General features: G+C 37.5%; 1 protein-coding gene across 38 annotated transcripts in view; it reads right to left on the bottom strand.

The window, feature by feature from the left end:
* The window catches only part of NRXN1 (neurexin 1), a 713,001-nt gene that overhangs the window by 127,877 nt on the left and 567,653 nt on the right, over positions 1-17,471 (bottom strand). The gene's annotated exons all lie outside the window — the stretch shown is intronic.

Here is a 17,471-nt window from a genome sequence, read left to right on the forward strand (position 1 = left end):
CATGTTTTCATTTTTATTGATTTTTAATTATTAAAGCGTTCACTCTAATGAGACATTTACCTTTTAATAAAGTATTTCAATGTCTATTAAAATTTAACTTAAGGGCTTTATATTTTTTTCTCCTGTAAAATCAATTCTATTCTTCAATAAAGATATTTTTTACACTGAGGAGAAAAAAAGAAAACCACTGCACAGAACGAGATTAGGGACTTGTGCATAATAAGTGGCAATTCTATCTGAAATTTCATGTCCTTGGTAGTGGTACATCTTTCTTAAAAGTTTTTACACTCCCAGATGAAACGTAATTAAATGTTCACCTCTCCAGCATAGCTCTTGTGTCTGTTCCCTCTTCTTCTTACTACCCTAGCACCACTCCCTGTAGAAAGAATATTCCACAGCTCATCTCTGGAAGTCCCTCAAGCAAAGAACTCAGGAGTTCTTCCACCATATTTTATTTTCTTTTTAAATACCTGACTTTGTTTCCCAATAGTGCTTGTATATTGCAGTTGCACAGTTGAGCAGCTGCTGAATACCTTTGGAGTTCCTCAACATTTTGGCATTACGCTTTCACCTCTTCAGTTATGAGACTTTTTAAAATTAATAAAATGACCATTCCCTGATGAGATTTGCTCAATTGATTAAACAATGTTCTAAACATTCCCATTGCTTCCTTGTGGATTGTTTTAAAATCTCTCTACTGGCTGGTCCTACTTTTCCATGCTTATAGGGTGTCAGTAGGGGACCCACCTCATCCAATACATGCTCATCTTTTGCCTCATATGAGTTGCATGGCAATTTCCCAGTTTTCTTGGGAAAGTAACTGTAGCTCTTCCTTATTTTAAATGTGTCAAATATAACTTAGAATAGATTTCACCCATTTTCTACCATGGATGCAGTAGCTTATTTGTTTCATATGTTTAATTCATATGCTTACTCTCTTTACACAGAAACATATACAAAGAAATATAAAATTGTCCTGGATTTAAAACAAACTCCTCTTTTACTAATTTATGAAATGCAGAAAACCAGCATGTAATGATAATGGCATATGCACCTTTTCACAGTACTTTTAAGAAATCAAAGGCCTTGAGGTTTAAAAAAGCTGACTAATTTTACAGTGATCCATAATTACACTATTCAGAATCTACACTTTATGTACCTGCTTTCCTATTTGCTATATATATGTTTATACATATATTATTTTAGATTATAAAATAAATTAAAAAAAACAAGGAAAAAACCACCTTTAAAATGAATAGACTAGGTGCAGTTAAAAAGAAGTGTCATACAAGGCAAATATATCGGCATCATTTCCAAAATTAGAGCATGTGGTACTGCAATGGTCACCAAGTTACCATTTGCAAATGTCCAGGAATTGACAAATGAAATGAATGCTTTACAGACTTGAAGGCAGACCTTTAGCCTTCCTTTATAGATATATACTTCTAGTGAAAAAAAGCAAGTTGCCCTGACTTCCCTGCATTCATACAGAAGTACTGTGTATAGATACCAAGCATGCAGCTGCAATGTAACCTTAATAGATGATAACATACTATAGTGATTTCTTTGGATTTATTTCTAACATATTTGTGTAGCTGAGGCCACGAAAACCTCCATTTTTAAAGGATATACTTCATTGTTCCCACACTTCTTCAGCACCTGTGGCCATCTATGTACCCCCCCCCCCAATAAAACAAGGAAGCAAATCTGTGTTTCAAATTGAAGAGTTCCTGATTATTACATCTATATTTAAGTTTGACTTCTGGACATAATGTTAGACATGACATGAATTAAAACCTCATTGTGTACAGCCTTTTAAAACCACAATAATGATGCAAGTCTGAACAGTACATGGGCCCAAGCAGATGATGCCACTATCACAGAGCAGCAAGTCACCATGTATCAGCTGATCTTGGATAAGCACCTCTGTATGTAGATAGTGGGTTTTCTAAGCCCTCGCATAATCATGCAGCAGTTGGACTCACTGCACTCCTCCTTCATTGCAAGATAACATTATTTTCCATTTGTCTTTGTCACGCTATTTCCATTTATCTTTGGTTAAGACCATGTGCACATTCAGTTATTGCAGATCAGCTGACATGCAGTAACCTGGTGAGATAACGTGATGTCAGCCCTCAGCCTTGTTATGCTTAATCTAATGGGCCTGTAACCCGCTAGAAAGAACTAGTTTTTACTTTTCCTCTTTTTGGAGCAATATGGTAGTGCAGAAAGGAAAGAGACTCATAAAACTGAAGCCTACTAAATTACTACTTTCACTTTGCCAGCCTCAGTGGCATAGTGCAGTAGTAGAATTTTTCCTTTATCACTTTTTCATTCAAAATAATCTTAAAAGTCATTCTTCCGATCAGAAACAGCCTCAGACAAATGCTGAATGAGACATTCCCTCTTCAGCACCCTGATGATGGGCACTTAGTTCATCACTAAGTACTGCAATAAGTCAACATTACTACTGAATGTTACCATCCCTGCCAGTGACCCAAAATAGTACAGACTCATATTCCTAGGAGGTTATGTTTTCCCACAAGCAAAGATGATAAATTTAGAGCTCCCCGGTAAAAATCAGCTCTGTACACAGGGATTGGAGAAGCCCACCATGCTGCTCATGGTTCTATGCCTGTTTTCTTTTTCTCGGCCTCACCTGGTTGTGAGAGAACATAGCAGTGAAATCAATTCCTTTTCCTATTCTGCCTTTATCTATTTTAAACTGGTAAGGCCACAATAACAGAGTGGAAACGTGTAGGAGGTGGGAGAGTCTCCAATATTACTTCCAACAAAGACCAAAGGAGAGGATGCACCTTCAGAAGAAGAGGGAAGCATTTCAAGGAGTGGCTTAAACACTGTTCTGTTTCTCCGAAAATTATTTTGAACTGCAAAACCAAATTTATACTGTGAATAATGCTACAACCACCACACTGCCACCGCTGCTCCCTGGGACAATGCAGCACAGGACCTCTGATTAATCTTTGGACAAACTACGTGACACTCTGAGCCCCAGTCAGCAGCTCTTCAGAAACAGCTCCTGGTTTGGAGGTCCTTCGGCCATGTAACTCTCCTGTTTCTGAGGCCAGCGTACCTTTTCTTTCTACAGCAACTACACAGGCAGGTAAGTCAATTTGGTGTTGGCTAAAGTACCCCCGTACATTACTGCAACATGCAATGTAGGCTTTGTCTACAGTTTAAATTCTGCGGTCCAGGCACTTGTAGGAGTCCAAGCTCACAGGCTGAGAATAAATATGTTAATGGCTTCAAAGCAGTTGGATAAAACCATGAGATTTACATGTTTAGTTCCAATTCTACACTCCTAATGAGCTCTGAAATGCTGGAAGCTTTGACTGCTCAGATAGGATGGGATGTGTATGTATGTGTGTGTACATACCATTCACTTCAAAACATTTTGTCTTCAAAAGCACTGGCAGCTACTACTGTAATCTAGCAACTCCAGTGGAGTACTTTCAAGCCCGTTTTATGAATTGTGTACTCTGAATACTTAAAAGACTTATGATGAAGCACCAAGAATGCTGATGAACCTAAGAACCAAGCAAGAGAGGTGAAATGTGAATCAAGCCAGCAGCTGACATTGCAATTCGTTCCCTGTTGGACTCTAGTTCAGGGCTACCAATCTGCCAACTCCAAATGCAATAAAATCAATGCTAGTATAAAAATAAATAAATAAATAAATATATACACGCACACACAGAATTGATATTTCCTATAGCATCAGCAAGGTTTTACTGCTCTCTGTAGTAATAACTCTGGAATCAGTCAAACATGAGTGTGTGCAAATTTGGCACAACAGTAGTTTTAGAAGAGACTACAGACAACCTAAGCTCATAATACTTACAACCTTTAAACACTTCCAAGGAAAAGTAATAATACTGTGACTCCCACAGGTGAACAAATAGAGAAGAAAAAATTCAAGCATGCCAGCTTGCATCTTATAGTGTCAGTCCCTGAGGCACCACTTTCTGGTGAATGCGATAACAAAGTCCTAGAACTAACTGAGGGTTTACTTTTATTTTATTAAAGTGTAAGTTTCTTGAGTTTTATTGAGAAGAGTGAGATCATTTTCACTCAAATGTAATCAAAGGCTAATATTCTATATTATAGAAATGTATGCAAAATAATTAAAAGAATTTCTGGTTTTCTGAATCCTGTAAGGGAATACATATTTAAAATAGTATTACTTCTTCAGAAAGAGAGGGGAGGGATACATAATAGACAGAAAATACATTTGAACTCCAAGGCTAATGGAATAACTACATATATTTTAGTCTAATAATCCATCATTATTTCTTATTACCATCTAGTATCTTTCAGAGGAAATGCTTCCTGGAAAAGGCACAGAAAATATAAATCATTTGGGAAGAGTTCTTGGAATGAATACATCTTTTTTTTTTTTTATATTCCACTCAAAGAACTTAACTTTCCGAATACTGAGTTTTATTTTTTTTTGTTGTTGCTTTTTTCTATGAGAAGTGATAAAACAGCCAACCTAATTTTTACCAATATTAGTAAATTTTTTTTCCTTTTTAGCCAACTGCAAGACAACACACCACAGGAACAGGCGTTCTCCTGTCATCCCTCATCTTGAGTACTTACAGTCGTGTTTTGTGCCCTTTCATGAATTCAGAAAGGCAACCATTTTCTGGGATGGATTATAGCTTTCAGCATATCAGTGCTTGACATACTGCAGAAAATGTAGGAGGTGCTTGAAACCTCTATCAGAGTGCTAGCAAGCAAAGTTATCAGTCATAGGTAGGCACTTCAAGCAAGGAAGCAAAGATTTCTGCTGATATATGTTAGGATGCATCCACCTGGTATTCAGTCTTTTGGCACCTGACAAGTGTGAAACAGTTTGGTTTCTCCTTCTTTTCCCAAAGACTGTAATGGGTTGTTAGTGTGGAAAAGGAAAGAAAACAAAGCAAAACAAAAGAAAACCTCCAAACAAACCAAACTTTCCCCTTTCCTGGTTTCCTGGTGAGGACACTAAGCTATTCCCAGTGTTCCTTCTTGCCAGTTCTCACCATTTATTTGCATCATTTATTTTCCCAATATTTGCTTATTTCTTAAATGCACACCTTTGTAGATCTTAGATTATAAGAAAAAAACACGTTTTCATTTTAAAGCCAAGTTATTAATTTTGATAGCGTACAGAAAAGCTTAAAACCCAAAGCCTTGCAAGATCCTGTCTTGGCAGACTAATAGAAAGAACTGGAAATCATGTTAAATCCCATGCTTTTAAACTAGATGCTTGATTCTTTTTCAGCTGGAGGAGTGATAGTCAGTGCAAGTGACACGGATTTCATTACTCTCGTATCAAATCTGAGCAACGTGCAGCGAAGTTGACTTCCTCTCAATCCAGTTTCCTAACAATGCTTCTCCTTTGTCATTGGACCTGCTTCCATAAAGGTTTGTTCTCCTTTACTTGATTCTTAGCCTCTTGGTACCCAAGACAGTGGGACTTGGAGGGATAAACTGACAATCCTTACTTCAAAAATGCTCTATAAGACTGTATCTGCAGCTGACTGGTCTTTTTGAGTCCCCAGCACACAGTATGCTTTTATTCAGAAAACTTTTTTCATGACCTGAAGGACATCATCACTTGGCTTAAATGGTGGCTGGAATCCAAACATGACCCTTGGATTCCTGCGAGAAGAGTGGTCAGATCTGCAGTACCCATTTGCACACACCAATTGAAAATGCAATCCTGGCAACAAAATATTGTCTAACACTATGCTTTGCCACTGTTCAGATTATTCACAGAAGAAAAATGTCTACAGAGCCAGAAATGTTACCAGTATTTCCTGCAGCACCTGTGCATGCCCACCTAAGCACAAACACATCTTTTTCACCTACACCAAGATCCCTCCAGAGGCACTTAAAAACAGATAGATATATACCAAGAACTCCTTTTTTCTCCCCTAATTTTGGGATCCTCAATTAATTGTTTCAGGACTTCTTTAAAAGAGAAATTGTGGGAGAGTTGGCAACGTAGTTCACCCTCCCATTTTACTCTGTAAGACCCTTTAATAAACTTTACATGACCCCAATATCATACCATTAAGTTATCTAGGTTTTCTAAATCAATACAGAAATAATAAAAATTCATTGTTCACCAGATGCCCCTGGTTGACGTATAAGAAATAGCACTGTCACTGTAACAACATTATGTATGCAAATGTATACAGATGCTACCAGAGATACTGCACTCTTAAATGTTGCTCTATAAAAATTAAGCAGCTTCTAGTTTTAAACTACTGACCCTTGAAAGAGGTAAGTGAAATATGGGCTCAGCATCACACTAATTTACAACTGAGGAGTATCTAGAAAAAGAACCACCTAAATGGCTCACTAAGTGGAAGTAGTAACATGTGAGATAACAATTTTTTATGTCCCATATGCTACCTATGTGACCACAGAACAAAAATCCTGGAAAGATGATATCATGAGAGCAATCAATTACTGACCCACCATTTCAGGGCAGGAAGCAACTACTCTTTACTACCATGAAATAATGATTTGTATCGCTTTCTGCTTTAAAATAAGTCAGCTCACAGTCAGCTTTAAAGTGTTGTTATAGCAATTCAATTTATACATAAAGCTCAGCAAGCAGAAAATATAGAAATATTTATAAATCTACAATTCTGACACTTCAGCTCTCAGTCTGCAGTTTTCCTCTTTAGTTTAAACATTGTAATTCTCATTGCTATATATCATGGGCGTATTTTTTCAGGTTACTCTGAAGATGAATTCCTCAGACAATACAGTTACCTTAACAACCAGCCCCCCAAAATGCAATAGTTATGAAAGACATATGGTGTAGAGCCCACAGTAGCAGCATACCGAATCTTATTATCCACTCAGCATCATTACTGAAGCACACAAAATTATTTTTTTCTCAGAAAATATGCAGTAAAGAACAATTTAAGTAGTCAGTCCTTAATGTGATATTTCTGTCAAAATAGCATGTTTCACAGAAATATCTTCACCTTGCTAGTGTCTCACCAAGGGGTCCCAGTTGTGGTGAAATGCTATGGATGAAGAGACTGTTATACCAAACAGAGCATACTTTGAAGGAAAAGCAAGTCTTAACTACAGTCCATGGCTTTGCTCTGCACGCTTATTTTCCATGTGGGCAGACACCTTGACTACCTGAAATATAGTATGTCCAGCCCGAGGAATGGCAGAGTCATTGGAAGCTCCTGCTACTCACAAATGGCAAACATTTTTGCTCCCCACAGACACATCAACACATTTCCAAATGAGTACAGTGAGATTGAAAAATTAGGCTTGCTTTCCACCCTTCTATAGTTTTGGGGTTTTTTTTTGTTTTTTTTTTTTTTTTTTTTATACAGAGATTATCAAAATAGTGTTCCCGGAATTCAGTAGTCATCCAAAGGTGTAAAACAAATGAATAGCACCTTGATGTCAGTACAATCTAATCCACACTGAAAGTTGTCCTGGCTTAAGGGCATTGATTTCTGTGCTTAGAAAGGTTTCACAGAACTCTTCTGATAATTTATGGGTCTGAAACAAATCCAAAGTCAGAGTCAGTAGCGACCAGAAGCGAAGAATCAGCAAATTCTCAAGCAGATTTTCATGCTAAATGATTAATAGACATATGATCAACACACATGCTCATGAAAACACCAGTAATTAATTTTTGAGAATCTGGGTCAAAGGATTTTTCATATTATAAACTTGTAGGGAATTATTAGAAACCAAGATTGGCATTAGACACGCAACTCCTATTGAGCTTTAATGAAAAATGAACAACTGCCTGCCATTCACACCTTTGATAAACTTCCCTTTAATATTAACCAGAATCTTGAATATTTCCAGATGCCTACCACAAACACTGGTAAAAAGTACTTTTTAAAGGCTCTTTAAATGCAGACTTTGCATTTCTTTATTATATTGATTACCTGTATGCAAATTTATTTCCAAAATTGTTTTCTAACCTTTTTTCTCTTGCTCTGGGGTCGCCAATCAGACACAACCTGTTCCTAATTCATCTTGGCTGCTAAGTACTCATTATTGAAAGGGATTTACATGAAAGAAAACTGAAAGGAAAAACATAAAATCCAATCCAAAAATTTAAAGGCTGGGCATCTGAATAGTAGACCTAGATGAATATTTTTTGCCTCCTATCTGTAATACTGAGAAAGATATTCTCGCTTCAGAAAGTTGTCTATGTGAAACAATTTATAAGTGCAAAATAGTTAAGCAGAAGCAAAACAAACAAAAAAACCCCAAACCCCCACAAAAAATCGACCATTGGTGTATGACACAAATGTAAAACTGAAGTGAAAAGACCTCACACAAGGACAAATAACTATGCTATTACTAGCCAGCAGAGCTACAACATGCCAAAGGTTGGACTTGGGCTCCCTGTAGAAAGTCAAGTCCTGGTTGTTTTCTGATTTTCAGAGCAGTCCTATCATTTCTGTTGCCAGCTTTCTTTCTCTTATCATGAAGTGTAGAGTCATTCTATGGCAAGCTTTAATACCATGTATATTTTCCTCGATGGTTGTAGTTTCCTTTCTCTTACCTTTCTTCATCTTGAAGATCTTTCAGAATCAAAACCAAGCTGACAGTTTCCCAGTGTGCTTTGCTATGCAGTGTGGAGTAGCCGATTATCAATGCTACAACAGAGGATCTCACTCCTTTTGATCACTTAATGCTACAGAGCATGTAAAAATTCTTACACAGAATACATGTAGCACATGAAGTGATCAAACAGCGTTCCTTGACTGGACTGTGAAATCCCTCGGATAGCTGGATAGGGAATGCAAAATCTGATAGCTACCTCTACGTTCTCTACTACTGTTGGTAACAACCCCCAAGGGTTGAAAGACAATTTTTTGGCATCTTAAAAACAAAACAAAACACAACCCTGTGGAAGAGAAGCACCACAAATGAAAGGGTTGTGTACAAGAAATCATTAGTGTTTGTGAACAGTTCATACAAGGAAGAAATCTGGAGTGGAGAAAGCATTGCAAAATAGCAAAAGCCCCTTCAACAGTATGCTCTTCAAAATATAAGTTACTTAATTGTATTTAAGAAGAAATCTGCCAGTTAATTGAAAAGTCAAACTTCAAGAAAATCAGAAAAATCAAGACAGAATTTAACTCATATCAAGGGAGCTTTGTATATAACAGAGTTCAGTACTGTCAGGCTCTGAATATCTCTTTGAAGTAGGGAACAGTCATCAATGTTGTGGTTTTACTGGAATGATTAGTATCAGGCTTGAATGATGTCCAAATATATTTGTGTTCATGAATACAATGGTGTTTTAAAAAATCCCTGACAGTATACAAATACTTGCTTTACAACATGTAATGCAACAGCCATTGAAAGCAAAAAATGCAAAAATGCATCATTATCTTCAAACAGCACAAAGGAAAAGAACAGTTTCATTCTTTTAGTTACAAATTCTTCACTTCTTATGTGCTTCACAATAGACATTTACCACTGTTGGAAATCATCACTTTGCAAATCGGGTGTGTTAGGCAACCAACCATCAACTTTTTAGGGCATCTTTCTAACTTCACTAGTAGTGTGCTCCTGATTTCTGCATTGGTGCATCTGCTTTCTTCTGTTCATGTTTTTGTTATACCCAGCAGATATTTACCTCTGAAAGTTAAAAGTCAGAAGTAACTCCACTGAAGTCAGGGCCGCTTTAGAAATAGTAGCATGTTAAAACCAGGGAATCTCTAATGAGAGTTACTTGTCACCTTTTCAGAGCTTCTGCCTTTTACTGCTGTTCTCACATATTTCAGTGTGGAAGAGATGTGATGGTTAAATATTTGAAAGACAGCTGATGCGGACTGTGTGCAAGATCAAGGTTTTCCTAGAAAAAAGCTTAGTAGAAAACACACATATAACTGTTCATTTTCATATGTCTACAGATTTACTGTTAGTGAGGGACTATTTGAAAAAGAAAAAAAAAATGTGAATAGCTTTGCTACTATTTGGTCAGATAAGCTTTTGCAAACACATCAAGGTGGCAGGGAAGAGAACAGGTACCTCTGGAAAGGAAGGGGAAAAAAACCAGAAAAAAAAGCACAGAGGCATTGAAAAGGGGATTCATGGACCTGTTGAATCAAGTCTTACTCTTAAGACTTCCTAAAAACATAGCAGCAGGAAAAGTCTGCATCTTAAATAGCCTTCTGGGTAGCTTATGTTTGAAATGCGTCATGCTCTGCAGCGGATAACCCAATGTCTTGCTGACTTAGCTGCCATCACAGAGGTGAGGTTTCCACATGGGTGAACTAACCACTCTTGAGCAATTTATTCAAGAGCATTAGACTCAAAACTGCTTTAGTGTAGCACCTGGCACACCATGTGTGCATGGCTGTGCACACATACAGCCCTTCCGACGTTCTTCTGTGCTAAATGTGATAACTTTAGGGCTATAAAAAGCAAACCCTATTTCTTTCCCTACTCTTATTTTTCCAAATTGTTCTTTGCTCACAAATAGTCTCATTAAGCAGTAGTACCATTAGAGGACATCATGCTCAAATTTTTTCACCTGAAATGAAGCCAGCTTTTTGCCACTTCTGCTTTCCCAGTGCAATTGCTAGCAGACTTCTTGGCTCTTTCACCATTGCAAAGGGCATTTGTGATTGACATATCCTCCCAATAACCATTCTCTGATTTCCTCTTTCAGGTCTGCACATCCTGGTGACTGCTCAGGCAGAGCACTGTGCAAGTACTGTGCCCATCCTGCTGTGAAGAAACTCCACAAACTCCAGCACAGAGAACATTCCACAAACAAGGAATCCACTGGAGCTGCTCTTCCACTAAGCTCTGCTTCTGATGTTACAGGAGGACTTACTTTGCCTCCTAGATAATTATAATTATTTTTTGTGCTGCAGCCCACACTCAGAAACTAAACTTGAAGCAGAAAGACAGGTGCTGACAATCAAAACCTTTTCCACCTTCTTTCACCAATATAAATACACCATGATCTAGAGATGTATGCAGATACCTCTGCCTATATATCTGATAGTATATCCCTATGTTTTACATCTGCATATGATATATGTGAATGAAGAGGTGAATCAGGATATCCTACTGCACACTCTCTGTATAGAGGGATACATATATATACAAAACAACATAACAAATAAATGCCATTACTTCTTGGCGAAAGGTGTCGGGTACTAAGATGATGAGCAGGACAGGATAACCATAGTAGTCTGGATTCTGTGGAAAGGATAATATTAAATAATTGCATTTGCAATCTCCTCTAGGCACAGATAGGTGACATGTTTTTTTCTTTATAAGCCACAAATCACAGAACAGTGAAGTTTGTGGAAGATGTACGTTCTTGAGCTCTGCAGTTTTGTTCTTTGGCTAATTTAACTAACGCTGCTCTAATTTAAAGTGTCTTCAGTGTATCACTTTCAGTGCTGATGGATGTTTGTCTCCTGCAGAAAACTATCAGTTAAGAGACTTACTCTAACCATAAAAGTAAAATAATACTCTGTTTATTGTTAACAATGAGACTAAACTATAATAGGGATTCTTGATTAATTACTTGTCAAGGAGAATTGACCTTAATTACGGTCAAATTCTATGGCAGACAGCTTAATTTATTCTTTAATTTCTGTGTGTGAACACATTTTTTCTACAGGACAATTGATTCTCAGCTTAATTCACACTCTTCAATTGTATTTTTATTTTTTAAAGGAAAAATAAATTGAAATGGTATCTTTTGAAACCACTATGTCTGTTCAGAGTAAGACCCAACTGTCATAAGTAATTAAAATTAATGTTTCCTGGTTTTTTTCACTCCTGTTATCCTGCTGAAAGAATTCATACAGAGATTCCACTCCTAGTGGGATCTGAACAATTCTCAGATCCTCCAGAATCCTTAAACTACCTAGTTCAGGTGCTGATACCAGTGAAAGAGCAGGGTGCATGCCCAGACAGACAAGTACACCAGACAATCAGCCTATGGTCCACTATCCCTTTAGTGCCATTCTCCCACTCTTTGAAGGGAAAAGCTTTCAGCCAGCTTGGATATGTTGATACAGCTAATTATTGTGCCTGAAGCACAGGCAACTCTAACTTTGTTCTCTACAGGTGTAACAAGTAGGAAGCAGCAAACTAAAATACCATGTAAAATGTGCCTACTTGATAAAATAAAGTGTATGCATGTTCCACAGTCATTACTGAGAGCAATATATAGCATAGACCACTCCAAGAATGCATATATGATGAGCAGCTGTGGCATTACGGAAAAATCAGGCTGCCAAAACTATCTAGGAAGCTGGGTAAACACACAGGAAATCTTGTGCTGATATGTGTGCTGTCACAGCTACACATCTATCTACATGTACCCTAAGGGAGGGTAGCTAGCTTCTGTTCCTTCTCATTATCTTCACAACAATTATTTCAAAAGATAATTTTCCTATTAAAAAGAAAAAGAAATCCCCCTCCTGGCATATGGCTAAAATTATTGTATTTGGGAAGGTATCACGTTTCACTGTTTCAAACTACAAAACTGTCACTGCTTACTAGATTTACTTTTATGTACTTATTACTATTAATACTGAGTAAGAAAAGGTTGTAGCTTGATTCTTAGTGACTGAGATGGATAAAAATAGGAAAAAAAAATAGGTGCGTTTTCCTTGTGAACAATTGTTTAGTTCTAGAAATTAATGAAACACAATATGAAGCCTCAGGATTCATTTCATGTGGAGATGGCCCGTGATCCACTAGAGAGGCTTCCTTTGAAAGCGTTATATGAAAAGTAAAAGAGAGAAAAAAAACCATAACCAACTATAAAGTACTTAATACCTCCATAATCTTTTAATAAAGGAATATATCAAGAACTGACAACATGGAAGTAAACATTCCATATCCAGCTTCTAACTTCTTTGTCATTACCTGTTGAGCAATGGCCTTGAGGTTTGTTGGATACAGAAGCAAAAAAAGTGTAGGGAGCAGCACAGTAGGAGCAGCCTTTAACCTTGAAGATTTAGTTTATGATTTGCAATCTCATAATTTTTTTCCTGACAATTTATAATCTGTTGATTATAGATCTACAATATAAACTAGTTTCCAATTACCAGTGAAATCCTTTTACATCATGCTTATGGCCTAAAAAGGCCACCAAAACAAATAGAAAAACCTCTACTGGGCAGCTCTCAGCTCAGAGGGGGTTTAACCTGGTTTAAGAAACACTACACTCGTATTCCAAACCATGTCATTGAGGGCTGGAGTACTTTCCACTCCAGTTAGTCTAGGCCTTCCCACTAGGAAATTCCCACCACCATCCTCCACAGCCATTTCAAAAGCAGAAATCTATCTGCTTAATAAAGGTTTCTCTGCAGTTTCCAGCTTTTTTCCCCTCCCCAGATTTCCTGGACAAGCTCAACTTTTCAGGCTCCCTTGGTTCCCCTTTCTGGGACACAGCCTGACAAAATAGTGAACCCCTTCCACATCTGCCATGTACCTGGAGACAAAGCAATGTAAAAGAGAGCTGTAATATGAAGGGTCAGGTCAGCAGAGCCTGACAGGGGCTTCAGGGATCTTTGAAAACACATTAATGTATCAACACACTACAGTGTTACAAAACCTTCTCCCAGCCCAGTCCTAAAGAGGTTTCCTGTGAATCAGTGGCATTAGATTCTGAAATTAAAGCTTTCTCTCTCCTTGCCCTCCTTCTACCTTATAATACATCTTGTAACACACATACTGTCCTCCTGCCCCTCAAAACACCTCCAAACATATTTTCCAAGGAGAATATGGTAAAACGTGAATATAAAAAGTGTTGTGCAGAGACACTGCCTTTCTGCCCTCCTTGGGCAATCCTTCTAGGGATATTATTGTTGGCAATAATTTGCTTTGCTTTAAAAAGCAAAATAAGTGTAAAGTAACAAATACAAATGTGAAAATAATGCAGAAACATGTACTGAATGATTGTATTATATTAGATTATAATAATTATATTATATTGACTTAGAAGATCAATTCAATGTAGATATTGTCTGCAAAAAAAGTATTTCATACCTTCTTACTACCACTAGAATAACTTCAGCAAACAGTTCTAACCAACCCAGTGAGCCAAATCATAAAGCTTCAGGCAGTCATGGAAAACTATTGATTTTTTTATTTTTTTAAACCCCTTTCTTCAGCTGTAAATTCCTATTGATATGTGACAAAAATGTGCAAGAGGAATTTGCTAGTATAGTCATGGTGGGAAAAGCCAAGACTGCAACTTCTCTGGTTAAGACACTCTGAAGTTTAATGTGGTCAGCCTCAGACTGCTCCATCTGATCTTGGATCAAATAAAACACAGCATGCATGTTTCTGAATAGCAATAATCAAAACTGAGGTTTTCAGATTTTGCTGGAAACAAAATTACAGAAAGAAGGAATGGGCTGGATATTTCTTTTTATTGCTGGGAAACAAGACTCCTAATGACAAGCCACTTTATTTTTTGAAGTTAGCACATCTATCTATCTATCCCATGCGGATATGTTACTGATCCTTCCTTCTTCTCTGTGACCAGCACTCAGGGCTAAGGGGATGAGATCCCTGCTCATCTTGAACAGTGCACATCTCCATTCCCCACAAGCAATGACATTTCAAAAGCCAGGGCTAGGCCACCTTAAGAAAGGGTGACACAAAGCTGAGCTATATGTTACCCCTCCCTTCCCAAAACATCATCTTACTTGTCTCCATTTCTCCTAATAGAGGAAAAAAGGAGCTCATATGCATGGAAGCCTGAGGCCTTTTTGCACTGTTCACAGTCAGGTGGAACAACACTGTCAGGCTCTGACAGTGTCTTTGGGATGACACCGACCTTTTCAGGTTTCAGGTGTGTCTAAAAAATGGGTTGGGCCACTTTCTCCCGAAAATAAAAGCTATAAAGATGGGATAGTAAACTTTCAACAACGGCTAAGGTACTCAAATGCAAAGCTGCCAGCAGCTGGTGCTGCATAAACACTGCAACCCAACTTTATTACTGCTTTTACTCATGTGACCTAGAATGGCTTGATTATATCTACCCATAATATATTCACATTTCTGGCTGGCTATGCTGTGGCTTACACTCAGTCTAACACCTTAAATATGCTGTCAAGAAAACAAGAGTTGGGTCGGTCCCAGGAGTGCAAACTGATAACAGTTTTTAAAACTATAAGGTGGGAGACACAAGTAAATATTTCTTGTGGCACATATGTAATGGTATATATAATATCAGAGTTTCCAGCCAAATGCAGCAAAATATAAAAGGATTGTGCACTTGACCAATGCCTGATAATTCAGATGTTCAATATATGAGAGTAAATCAAGTCTGGATAGAGCCACACAGCAACTAAAAGGATAAAAAACATTCACTGCAATTTAAACATTAGACAATTTCCTTCTGAACCTTCATTTTGGAGCACAGCACCTAAAAAAGAATAGAGATGGGAAGCTCCAAAGATTTCCCAAGCTTTGTATTCCTCTCCCTGATGCCTGGAGAAGCTGCATATTGCTCCATTTTTCAGCTACTTCTTGCACCAGTTTCTATGGGTGGGATGGTCTAAATCCCACATTTATTTTAATATTGTAATCCTTGGAAACAACCATAGCACTGTTTCCACCTGGCAGAGTCACTCCCTGGAGAGTTTCTCCTAGTTTGTTATCAGCAGCGAAGCAGTGTAACACAGCAGTGAAGGGGGCTTACAAAGGAAAGTGCACTGCCATCACTTGTCCCCTAATGATGACCTCTCTGCTTCATATTAAAAAAATAAATACATAATGACACTGTGTATTTAAAAAAAAAAAAAATCTCTCACAGTCTTCAGTGGTATTATTGAAAACAACCCATTAAAGACTCCAAAGATCAGTAAACAGCTGGTATTTGTTATTAAATACATCTGAACCTCAAACTCTCATTGAATAAGCACAGATAGGATGTACATGAAGTACTTGCCTGCACCTGCCAATGCTTGTCTCAATGCTTGAGAAGATACAGAAAGAAGCGAGAGAGTCCCAGGGTTCAGAGACTCCCAGCTTAATACTTTCTAGTGCTGCAGACTACCAGAGTAATTTCAGTATCTCCATTTCAGTTCATCTTTTGTACAATAGGGATAACATCTATGATGCCAGAGAAGATGCAAGGACATGGTGCTGCTCCCAAAAACATGATAACAAAGCCCACGGAGATTGGCAAGAACATGAAGATCTTTCAATCACACAACTTGATCTGCAAAGTGCAAGTCAGGACACTTGGAAAATGAGAGAGTTTTTTGTGTGCTTTTGCACTTTTTTCTTTTATGCAGCAAAATCTTAAGTCTTTTCCAAAGAAAATTCAAGCCAAGGCAAACCATATATATTGATTAATCATGTTCACATTATGTCTGAAAAACATTTCTACCATCTCCTCTTTTAGATGTTATTTTTAGAGTTGGGGTAGGAGCATATTTAGATGGAAGGGAAAATACACAGAAGAAACTGCATTTGCAATCACATTTCCTGATTAGATCTTACCAGAGTGCTGTCTGTCTTAGTACTGCCTGTAAACATGGGGCAGTAAATGCTCTCTATCCCTGTCTTCTCTGCAAGTCTCTGTCTTCTCTGCAAGTCAATGATAGGTCATAGGTATGACTTGGGTTTGGGTATTTTTGGGTTTTGTTAGTTTTATTCCTCAGCCATAACCATAGGTCACAACTCCAGGCACAAAACTCCTTACTGGGCAAGGGGAAAAATTAAATCAAAAGCTCATTTTTTGCATAAGAATGACTGTAATAATCTCTTGAAAAAGTGTGTGGCTTTAGGGAGATACGTAAAACAGTGAACACAAGGTGCAGAAAAGTGCATTTGATCCCTTTTCTCTTGTTTATCTTGAATAGAAGGTAAAGTTGTTTCTATCAAGATGTAGAGGTTATAAGAGGAAAGTATTGTGAGAATCTTAAAAATCTCGTTAGTAGAAATGGGATTGAAAACGTTGAAGATTTATATGCCTCAATAAGCAGCTTTATTACTTCCATACCTTAACTTATTCACAGTGTGTACTTGGATAGATAAAAATAAACATTTAACTAGATTTTTTTCTTGGGGTTTTTTTGTTCCGAATATGGGCATGCATCAAAAACAAAGAGGAAGGTTCAATCACCCAAGATCTGGAATATTAAGAGCTTTGTTAGAAAAAGAGAGGATGTGAAGAAGCAACAATCAGCTTTATGACAGGCACTTCATTAACCCACATACTTCATAATTTGCTCACCGAACTATCTGCTTTTCCTCTCCTCTCAGCAGGAACATAAATAGCAAAGACTATCATGAGCTGTTACGCTACTAGAAGACTGTTAATCTTACCAAATATACCACAGAGCATTTACTGCTACATATTTATTTATTTAGATTTAGAGTGTGATTAAAGGGAAAACAAAAACGATATATCTTAAAGAAGCCTCTCAACTGATACCTAAATTGCAGCACTGCAT

This window comes from Neopelma chrysocephalum, unplaced genomic scaffold (assembly GCF_003984885.1).
Source record: "Neopelma chrysocephalum unplaced genomic scaffold, ASM398488v2 Primary Assembly neopelma1_108, whole genome shotgun sequence".
NCBI classification, from domain to species: domain Eukaryota; kingdom Metazoa; phylum Chordata; class Aves; order Passeriformes; family Pipridae; genus Neopelma; species Neopelma chrysocephalum.